Source organism: Morone saxatilis, unplaced genomic scaffold, assembly GCF_004916995.1.
Source record: "Morone saxatilis isolate NCDOM2014 unplaced genomic scaffold, NCSU_SB_2.0 Contig7, whole genome shotgun sequence".
Classification (NCBI taxonomy): Eukaryota; Metazoa; Chordata; class Actinopteri; family Moronidae; genus Morone; species Morone saxatilis.
The window spans coordinates 2,222,882-2,232,805 of NW_023340246.1; the positions used below are offsets into that span (position 1 = coordinate 2,222,882).

At 37.1% G+C, this 9,924-nt stretch overlaps 1 protein-coding gene across 1 annotated transcript in view; it reads left to right on the forward strand.

The window, feature by feature from the left end:
* The window catches only part of LOC118340358 (heparan sulfate glucosamine 3-O-sulfotransferase 5), an 81,173-nt gene that overhangs the window by 49,886 nt on the left and 21,363 nt on the right, over positions 1-9,924 (forward strand). The window lies entirely within an intron of this gene.

Here is a 9,924-nt window from a genome sequence, read left to right on the forward strand (position 1 = left end):
TCTGTTTGATTCTCCTCAGCTAGTTATAGTTGTCTCTCTTTGTCATTTTCTGGATGCATACATTGTGTGCTGCTCCATTTTATATTTTACTGGAACTCCATTCAGGTTGCTGAATAACAGTCATCTTTTATTATTTAATATAAACCATGGTACACGATAGTATATAAAGTTTGTTAAAGTGTTATTAACTTTTATGGGCAGATGTTAGACACTTAGTGAGTGCACAATGTTGATACACAGAAATGATAAATAATGGTGAGACCTAGTAGCTTTGATGATTCACTGTGAGTGGGCACAAAGAGTGACTAATATGTTCCTTATAGGGAAATAATGAGTAGTTATTAGTTTTGGGTCATTTAGCACTGATTCCGATTTAACCCAGAACAAATCATTAAGAAAGTGTTTAGTAAGCAGATACACAGACATCACTGCTTTTTAATATAGTATTTAAGCATTAAATATAGCAATTAGTCAGTTCTAAAGTAACATATACTACTATAATGATTCAGAGTAGTTAGTTGTGAAAAATCTCACATGGTCATGAAAAAAAAAAATATTAACATGAATTGTACATGTAAAGGCCTAAAGTCTACTGCATGTAAGGTTTTGCATTAAATGATAGATGGATCATTCTCTGACTAAACCATGTAGAGGATACATACTGCGATAGACACAATTGTGTTTAATTTATTTATTTTTAATACTAGAAAAAAAGTTTCTGCAAGGGCAAAATGTGTTAATAATAATTTCTCAAATATGCCAAGGCATATGATTTAAGTTTGGTTAGATTAAGCACATAAACTACTTGGTAAAGTATGCAAAAATTAGGGTCAGGTTTAAAGCAGTCATTCTTAAAGAGTGGTCGCAGCGACCCCTAGTGGCCTGCGACTTGATTGGAAATAACATGTTTTAAATTAAAAAAAAAAATGTTTGGACTGAGTGAGGAGGAGAAAAAAAGCCTCTTGGACCCATACCCCAAACCCCACCCGGAAGTCGCCATTTTGATTTTCATTTTCACTTTCTGTGAACTTTTCACGTTGTATTTGAACTCTCTCTCCTAGGGAATTCATCGGATCTACTACAAAAATTTGGTCAGTTCAATCTCAATGAAACTTCACACGTTTGATAAGAGTCCCACCCTGAACACGTCTACATGACAATATTCAGATATAGTGATAGGATAGCGCCACCTACTGGCAACAGGAAGTAAGCACTGCATGGCAACTTTGATCTGATTTACGTGAAATTTTCATGTTGTGGTCCGCACGTGTAACGACGGCACGTGACGCGGCCGCAGCACGCCCTGAGTTGCACAGAGTGCGAGGTCCTGCCCAATGCTGCTTGCAGCTTTAATTCTTGTTGTATTTGAACGAACCTCCTGGGGAATTCATCGGATCTGCTTCAAAATTGGTCAGTACAGTCAAAGTATGTTGCTGATTAAAAGTTGTGCTATTTGTGCATGTACATTGAAGGGCGTGTCTGTGGCGTGCCGTCAAAGTTGGCCAGGTTGAATCGAATGTCAAACTGTGATGCCATTTCCAGCATTTAAGGGCTTCTGTTTTAACTAACTCCTCCTACAGATTTTAACAGATTGACTTCAAATTCGATCACTGCAATCTAGACACACATAAAACAATCTCAATGAAACTTCACACGTTTGATAACAGTCCCACCCTGAACACGTCTACATGACAATATTCAGATATAGTGCCACCTACTGGCAACAGGAAGTAAGCGCTGCATAGCAACTTTGATCTGATTTACGTGAAATTTTCATGTTGTGGTCCACGTGTTACGTCTGCATGCAACGCAGCCGCAGCACACCCCGACAATTAAGTTTGTGTCAGAAATACAGCAAAAAGTCCTTCTTAGTTTGAAGTAACAGAAGTTTTGCAGGTTTATATAGGAAGTAAGACTTGAATGGAAAGAGGAAGGAAGACAATCTCTGGAGCTGTGGAGACACGTGTGTTCAGGCTGCTGGGGACGAGACAGCCGGAGAGCTCTCTGAACATCCATAACTGGCTCCTGGCTTCTGAGGCTGACTCGCCTGCATATGCATGAAGTCAAACGTTGTGAGCGCACGGAATTGATTGAAAGGAAATATGACAAGCTTCGTCGTACAAGTGCGCACATATGGGCTCAAGATAATGCACACACGCACACACACACACACACACACACACATCTACTCAAATGTAAGGCACAGCTCTGAAACCAGCTGTTCCACTGTGTTTAAATTATCACCTGTCAGCACAAATTTAGCCTGCTCCTGAAGGGGCTGGAATTTAAATTTTCAGATCTGCCATAGAAATCACCCATCCCCCCTCCTTCCGCTGTCATCCATCATAAAGTACAGGCAATGGAGGCCTAGCCATCAATTTTCCTCATTTCCTTTTTAAGATCACAGGGATTTAGTTCTTACTCAGGCAGCTCTGCACAATGACTGAAGACAGAGAAGGAAAAAAAATATTTTAATAAAATTAATAAATAAACTACTATGACACAGTATATATCTCTTTCTCTTTATTTTACATTTAAATAACATACATTTTCTCTTAATAAATCAAGATATTGTCTCTTTTCTCATACTTTACTAATTCGAAAAAGGTTACAGCGGTTACAATTCAATATATCGCGATAAATTGCGATATTGCAAGTAAGGTGATATATTGAGATTTAAAAAGAAATTAATTTCAGGAACACACCAGCATATGCATAAAATCTGAGTTAAAAAAATGTATTCATAGTTAACTTAACTTTCATCTCAAACGGGCCAGAACTTTCCTGTTCCACGTGTTGTTGCATTTACAGTTGTGTTTTTTGTTAATGCACTTTTGTTTTTCGAATTTGCAAAGCATTTTGGATACGCAGTTCATTCAACATGTCCAGGCCACCATACATATGGCCTTTCAAGACTACATTCAGAGAGGTAAAACGGAGAAAGAAATGGGTTTGTGAGTCATTTATCACTTTACATTACCTTGAGCCATATTAGTATTTCTAATTAACTGATCAAGCACACAGGAGCAACAAGGCCATTGGTCTTTGGCCGTGTGGTGAGTGAGGTTTGCATCTTTCTCCCAGCAGCCTGTGAGATGAAAGCAGATCAATAGCGCACGTCCTCAGAGGAATCTCTGAAGGAAATTTTGATCCTGCTTGTGACTTTGACTCCTGCCTGTCCTCGCTCAAGCCTCTGCCTTCTGTGTAGGCCACTGGCAGTGAGCAAGTGGTAATAAATATAATGACACAATTACTTCTAATTCAATGCAAATGTCGCACCGTGGCAAGACCTACACCCACATCGCTCCATGAGCTCCAGGGCATCAAATATGTCCGTCCTGTTGTGGCTTAAATGTTCCCAAGTAGCTGTAAAAGGCTGAACACTTCCATCTCCCACACCCCCAGGCATCAAGATTTTTCACCCCAACACAATAGAAGATATTGTGTAGTCGGCTTATTTATGGATTGACGCTGTTCCCTTTTAGCTTGCAGGGCAGCGCTTTGCCACGGTCTAATGAGGCAGAAGACAACCTGAAATCAATAGCTGCTCCCAGCGCAATGCAATGAGAGCAGCCCCAACACAGGACTCCAGTAATTAAACGTATTTCAGCATGTATAGCAGCCAGCTGGTTAAAGGTTGGAGAGCAGGAGAGTTGTTTTGCAGAGTTTGTGCGAATGTAGGTTAAGCATTTTTTTCTTGTCAAACCTTATCCCCTCCCTACTTTTGCCAGCTGTGAGGTGCTTTCACTCTGCAGGGTAATGTGTCTTCTGGCCTTGTTAGTCTTAATGCATAGAGGTTCAGTGTGTTCCCTGTAGCTGAGTACTTTGGCCTCAATGTAAATGCTTGGTGTAGCACAAATAGTAGCAACAGTGCAATGTGTTTATGTTGGTGTTTTTACCTTGACAAATCGACAATGGATTGTCCCACTCACCGATCTACGGATAATAGTGTTGCAGAGGATTGGAGGTTTTGGAATCATTTTTCTTCTCTGCAAATTGGCATCCGAAAAACTTCTTTTGACAACCTCAGTGTTCCTCAACAAAGCAGCAGCAAGTCTTAGTTGATAGTGTAATACTATAGATTAATGTCACCGGCATCAGTTTTAAAGATCCAGTGTGTAGGATGTATTGGTATCTAAAGCTGTGTAGTTGTAGATCGCAACTCTGTTGCTTCACTCCCCTTCCAAACACAAAGGAGAAACTACTATGGGGGCGAAATGTGTAAACAATGCTCCTATCTAGAGTCAATATTTGCTTTGTCTGTTCTGGGCTACTGTAGAAATATGGCGCTTTCAGCATGGCATCCTCCATGGAAGGCAACCTGGGGCATCTGTATATCTAAAAGGTTCAATTTAAGGTAACAAATACACAACAATTCCTATATTCAGGTGATTAAATACTAATGAAAAAATACCTATGAGTATTATATTCTAGTTAGTCTGATATGACATTAAACATATTGGCATTAAACACTACAATACACATCAGCTTTAGCCTACTTTGCTCAGAAAAAGAAGCTAGTCATATGTAAAGAGGCGTATGCAACATAATCTTAAACTCTGTGATTGCTTGTTTGAATCAAAAAACTTTTTTGGAGTCATAGTACTTTTCCTAAAGCAGTACATTGACAACAAAGCACAACACTGTGTACAGTTATTGTGGCTAACATGTTAGCAAACTAAATTACTTTTATTTAGTTACTTATTAATCTTTGTGTTTTTGTTACCTTAGAATTATGTTTTTATCTACAGAGGGAGCGGGTCCTCTTCTGTGGAACTGCCATGTTTCTACAGTAGCCCAGAATGGACAAACCAAACACTGGCTCTAGATAGGGATTTCATTGTTTTTTGCAACTTTCATGGCTACCTTTTGTTTCTACTTCATGCTCAAGGGCTTTCAGTTGGTTGCAATTTGCAACTTCACCGCTAGAGGCCAGTAAATCCTACACACTGGTCCTTTTGTCTATGTGCTGCTTGGTACTACCTCAGTATAAGCTATAATATCTTATTAAGACTAAGATATATTTTCTTAAAACCAGACTACTTTTCTAATGCAAAACATGCTTGACAAGGTTATTCTCCTTTTTAGACAAAAAATAAGACTTATATCCCAGACACAAGACATTTTTACTTTCTTGAGATTCTTTTTTTGCAGTGTAGTTTTAACCAACACAGGGCGTAAATTAGACATGTCTACCACAGTCTCCCAGGTAGACTAAGCTAATATTTCTCTTTCAAATTATTTATTGATATTGCTTTTTACAAGCAGGCTATTATTGCGAAGATGATTCACCTTCTGTAAAGTTGTGAAATAAGTGGCAGAAATACAGTGATAAAAGCCACACAAATGCAATATCCAGGGCTGTTGCCTCAGGCTGTGTGGCTTTTTATTGTTGCATATCGCCGCCGGGCAACTCAGGCAAGCTGCTGGTATCGGGCCGTAATTGAAGTTGATATTAAAAGACAGGAGCAATGCGTAAGTCATGAGAGGAACGCAGCGGGGTCATCTCAGCCAAATGACACGCCGGTGTAGCCGCAGTCACCTTCCCTGTATACTTGACAAACTGCTGCCACCAGGCTACACAGGCAGCAAAACAGATACATAAAGCACTGCCCTTCACACAAGCCCTTGACTTCAGCGCTTTGGCATAATGGCATTGTCACCACTTAAGATGTACTTGCAGGACAATAACTCGAAGGAAAGGGTAAAATGTGAACTGACATCAACCTCACCTCGAACTGTTTGTGCGATACATGAAGGGTAACTGCTGCATTACTGGAACACCTGCCGGGCATGGGATGCTTTATAGCCCTCACCCATCATTTTTCAGCAACATTAATTTTTTGGCCATGCTGATTTCAGCCTGCATCGTGCTGAGAACGTGATTCCTGGAGAAAATAGAAAGCAGCGCAGTTAAAAAAATCCTAAACAACAAGTGTGCAACAACAGTAAGTTCTTATAATATTTGTGCATAAGTCACTGATGTATCATGCTGAGTGTAATCCCAATAGTCACACAGTCCCAGAGACAAAGAAAGTATCTTCCCGCCTTGCACTGCATCATATGGTTATTCTGACTCAGTCTATTTCTAGGATCATGTGCTGTAAGATGGGTGGAGCGGGTTCACTATAATCTGTCATAGTGGGCTAATAATGTCATCCTCCTCCAGCAGCACAACTCCCAAAGCAGAGTGTTTGTGTAAAATATGCACAGTGCAGATGTTTGGTTTAACAAGAGATTGAACCTTTAAAAGTTATTTTATGATAAATAATTTAAGTTCAGTCCAGTTTAAATTCTTTTATATGCTTCGATACACTTGTCTTTGCTTCGCAAAAGTTTAAAGCACTTTTGGGTAATCTGATTAAAGCTACATTTCTACTTTAGGTGGCTTTGAAATGTGATTAAATTCATATTGTAGAGATGCTGCACAGCTCAGACCGCCTGCTGGAATTACATTTCCAGCTGTCCTTTGTGACATCAAGTCCAGCATGTGGTTGGCGTGACATCGCAGCATGATCAAACTGATGCTGCAGCCTTTTTATTTACTTCAGTTTACTTCAAGACAACCAGGTCTTTGGTTCTAAGTTACTATTTCTAGCTACATTTAATCATATTTTAGTAAGAAGCCTGCCTGTGTCTTGATCAGCTTCTGTTTTAATTTGCTGTTAATCCTGTTTGCCCGAAAATGGCTCCTTCCTCCCCTTGATGAATTCAGTATAATCTACATTTCTACAGCACTAATTCCATCATCACAATAGCAGAGTCATGTCATGATCACCACTCTGCTGCTCTGAGGTTTTTCTTTTCATGCAATAATGCTTTTCGCACACGGTAGCTTACCTAGATCACGTGTAGGCTGAGTCCTTACTGCAGAGGCCTGGGTTTGATTCCAATCTGCGGCCCTTTACTGCATGTCTCCCCCTGGCATGAAAAAACCCACTACTATATAATATATATATATATATGTATATTGTATATGTATGATATATATATATGTATATGTATATATTTATGTATATGTATATATATATGTATATGTATAATATATATATGTATATGGTATATTATATAGGTATATGTATATATAGTATATGTTATATATATATATATGATGTATATTTATATATATGTAATATATGTATATATGTATATGTATATTATATATATATGTATATAATGCTATATATATATATGTAATTATGTATATATATATGATTATATGTATATATATATGTATATATATATGTATCATATGATATATATATTAGTGTATATATATTATTATATATGTATATATATAATGATATTATGTATATAGTATATATGTGGTAATATGTATATATATATATGATATATAATATGTAGTATATATGTATATATATATGTATTATATGTATATAGTATATATAATATATATATGTATATATGTATATGATTTTGTATATATAATATGATATATATGTATATATGTACATATATATAAATATATGTTTATATATGTATATATGTATTATTGTTATATTATGTTATATGTGTATTTATATATGATATGTATATATGTATATAGTATATTTCCTATTTAATATGTATATGGTATATGTATATATGTATATATGTATATATATGTGTGTGATATGTGTGTATATATGTATACTATATATATATATATATATATATATATGTATATACATATATATGTGTGTGTATATATGTATATATATATATATATATATATATATGTTATATATGTGTGTATATATATTTATATATTTGTGTGATATATTATATATATATATGTAATGTGTATATATGTGTATATATATGTATATTATATATAAATATTTAAAAAACTGTTTGGGGTAGGAATATTTGTAATATTCTTTGGATGTCACATTCTGGTTGTGTCTGTACTCATTGATATGCAGTGATGTAATAGGTGAGCTGTGTGAATGGTTGATTAAGCCACAGCCATGTATTAAGCTTCAATACCATTGCAATGTCATTGTTCATCATGTCAGGGTTTGGAGGGTTTTAATTGGAAAACATCTGCAAGTGTTGAGTTTCATTGTTGGTATCTCAACAGCGCTCACCAAAAATGGTTAAGGTATAAGCTCTTTGAATTATTTAAGCTGTTTTCAAAGGAGAAACTGTTTGCGGGTAGAGAGGGGGGTGAAGTCTTTACATAACTCTGTTTGTTGTACTGATGGAAAATTATTTTTGTTTAAGTCCAGGTAATTCCACCCAATGTTTATTAACTGGGCTTCACATATATATATATATATATATATATATATTATATATATATACCACATCTTCAACAAAAATCTGTTTTTTGATTTTTGAGCTTTCATTGTGCAGAAAGATTTACGTGCAGTATTTATACACTAGAAGGGCTGATTGATGTTGGAAAGTTTCTCTGTGCTCACCTTAAATTTCTGCTTAAGAATTTCTGTGACTTGGCCGGGATTTTTGTGATGTTGCAGGTCATGGTCCAATAAACTAAAAAGTGTTGATGTAGAATTTCAAGGCCTCTATCACAGACCTGAGATGGACTTTTCCAGGATGCAGGAGAATATTCATGATTATCACGATAAATGGGAATTCACACGATAGTGTTTTTATTGCGATACCACAAATACTATGTAATATCGGATCCATCCCTCCACCCTCATTACCTACATATGGGAGGACACTGGACAAGTGGCAGCATATGACAAACTTAGGAGTGGAGGACTGGGTTGGTTTGCTTTTTGAAATAGCTACCCAGTCTGCGGGTCTGAAAAAAAAAAAATTCTTTTACATCACTTTATAGGCAGAAGAAAGAAAAAAAATTGGATTTTAGCATTCAGCACATAAAGGAATAATGTGCTATGAGCGCGAGGCATATGTCATTGTCTCCAACAAGTGTATTTGAAGTGATACTTTGGAGATTAACAGCCTATATGTAGCTTAACCATGCTTTGTGAGTGCCATATTCATCCACAAACGACATTGGAGAGGGGCTTTACCATTCAACATCAAAATATGTCATCTATTATTCATGGCTCTTGTATTTGCTGCAGTCTTCATTGGCTGTAACAAGGCTTTTCAATTCCGTCTCCCCCTGCTCTGACGGCTGTGCCCCTGCACACACGCACACACCACGCCTGCCATGTGAAATTGTGGATTTCTCCTAGTTAATGCAGTCATATGAATTATTAATTGTAATAAGTGGAGCTTCCAGGCTCTGTGTTTTATTGCGTCCTCCTTCACTGCTCTGTGACATTACAGAAATGGCAAACGTGTCCGAGACAGACTGAGACCATTAATAACAGAGCTGAGCTCTGTTGCATCTGTGACTGTACACCTCTCCCAACTTCCAGCGTCTGGCTGTGTGGGATCTGGAGCATTTTAATGGATCCCCCTCCAACCCCTGTATTATAATCTTATGAAGTGTTTATTTAAGGGCAACAAGAATGCTTTTAAGAGCACAAAGGTTATTTGCACCAAATAAAGCGGCAGTATGTGTAGCTTAGGCCAAGGCAAATTTGTGAACCTCTCAAGATCGGTAAATGTTACACTATGTCGCCTCCTTCACAGCTTTAATTATCTCTTACAATAAATGCATTTTCATCTGTGGTGTCTTTCTCTGAAGATAAAGCCAGATTTCTTTTTGTTTTGATGGATTCTTCCCCTTATTGTCAATTAGATAAATGGTTTCTCATATGAAATTATAATTCAGAGAGGAACCTGCACCTCATGTCCCAGCTAATTAGGGATCAGAGCAGAGGCAGGACAGAGGCAAACTCTGTGATTTATTACCCTCTTCTTCTAAATGAGCTCTCGTATGCTAAGGTCTTCTGAAGCTAATATAATCCTTAGTTAAGGAAAGTACAACCTATTGACAGAGACACAAAACCCCACTCATATACTGCACATATGGGG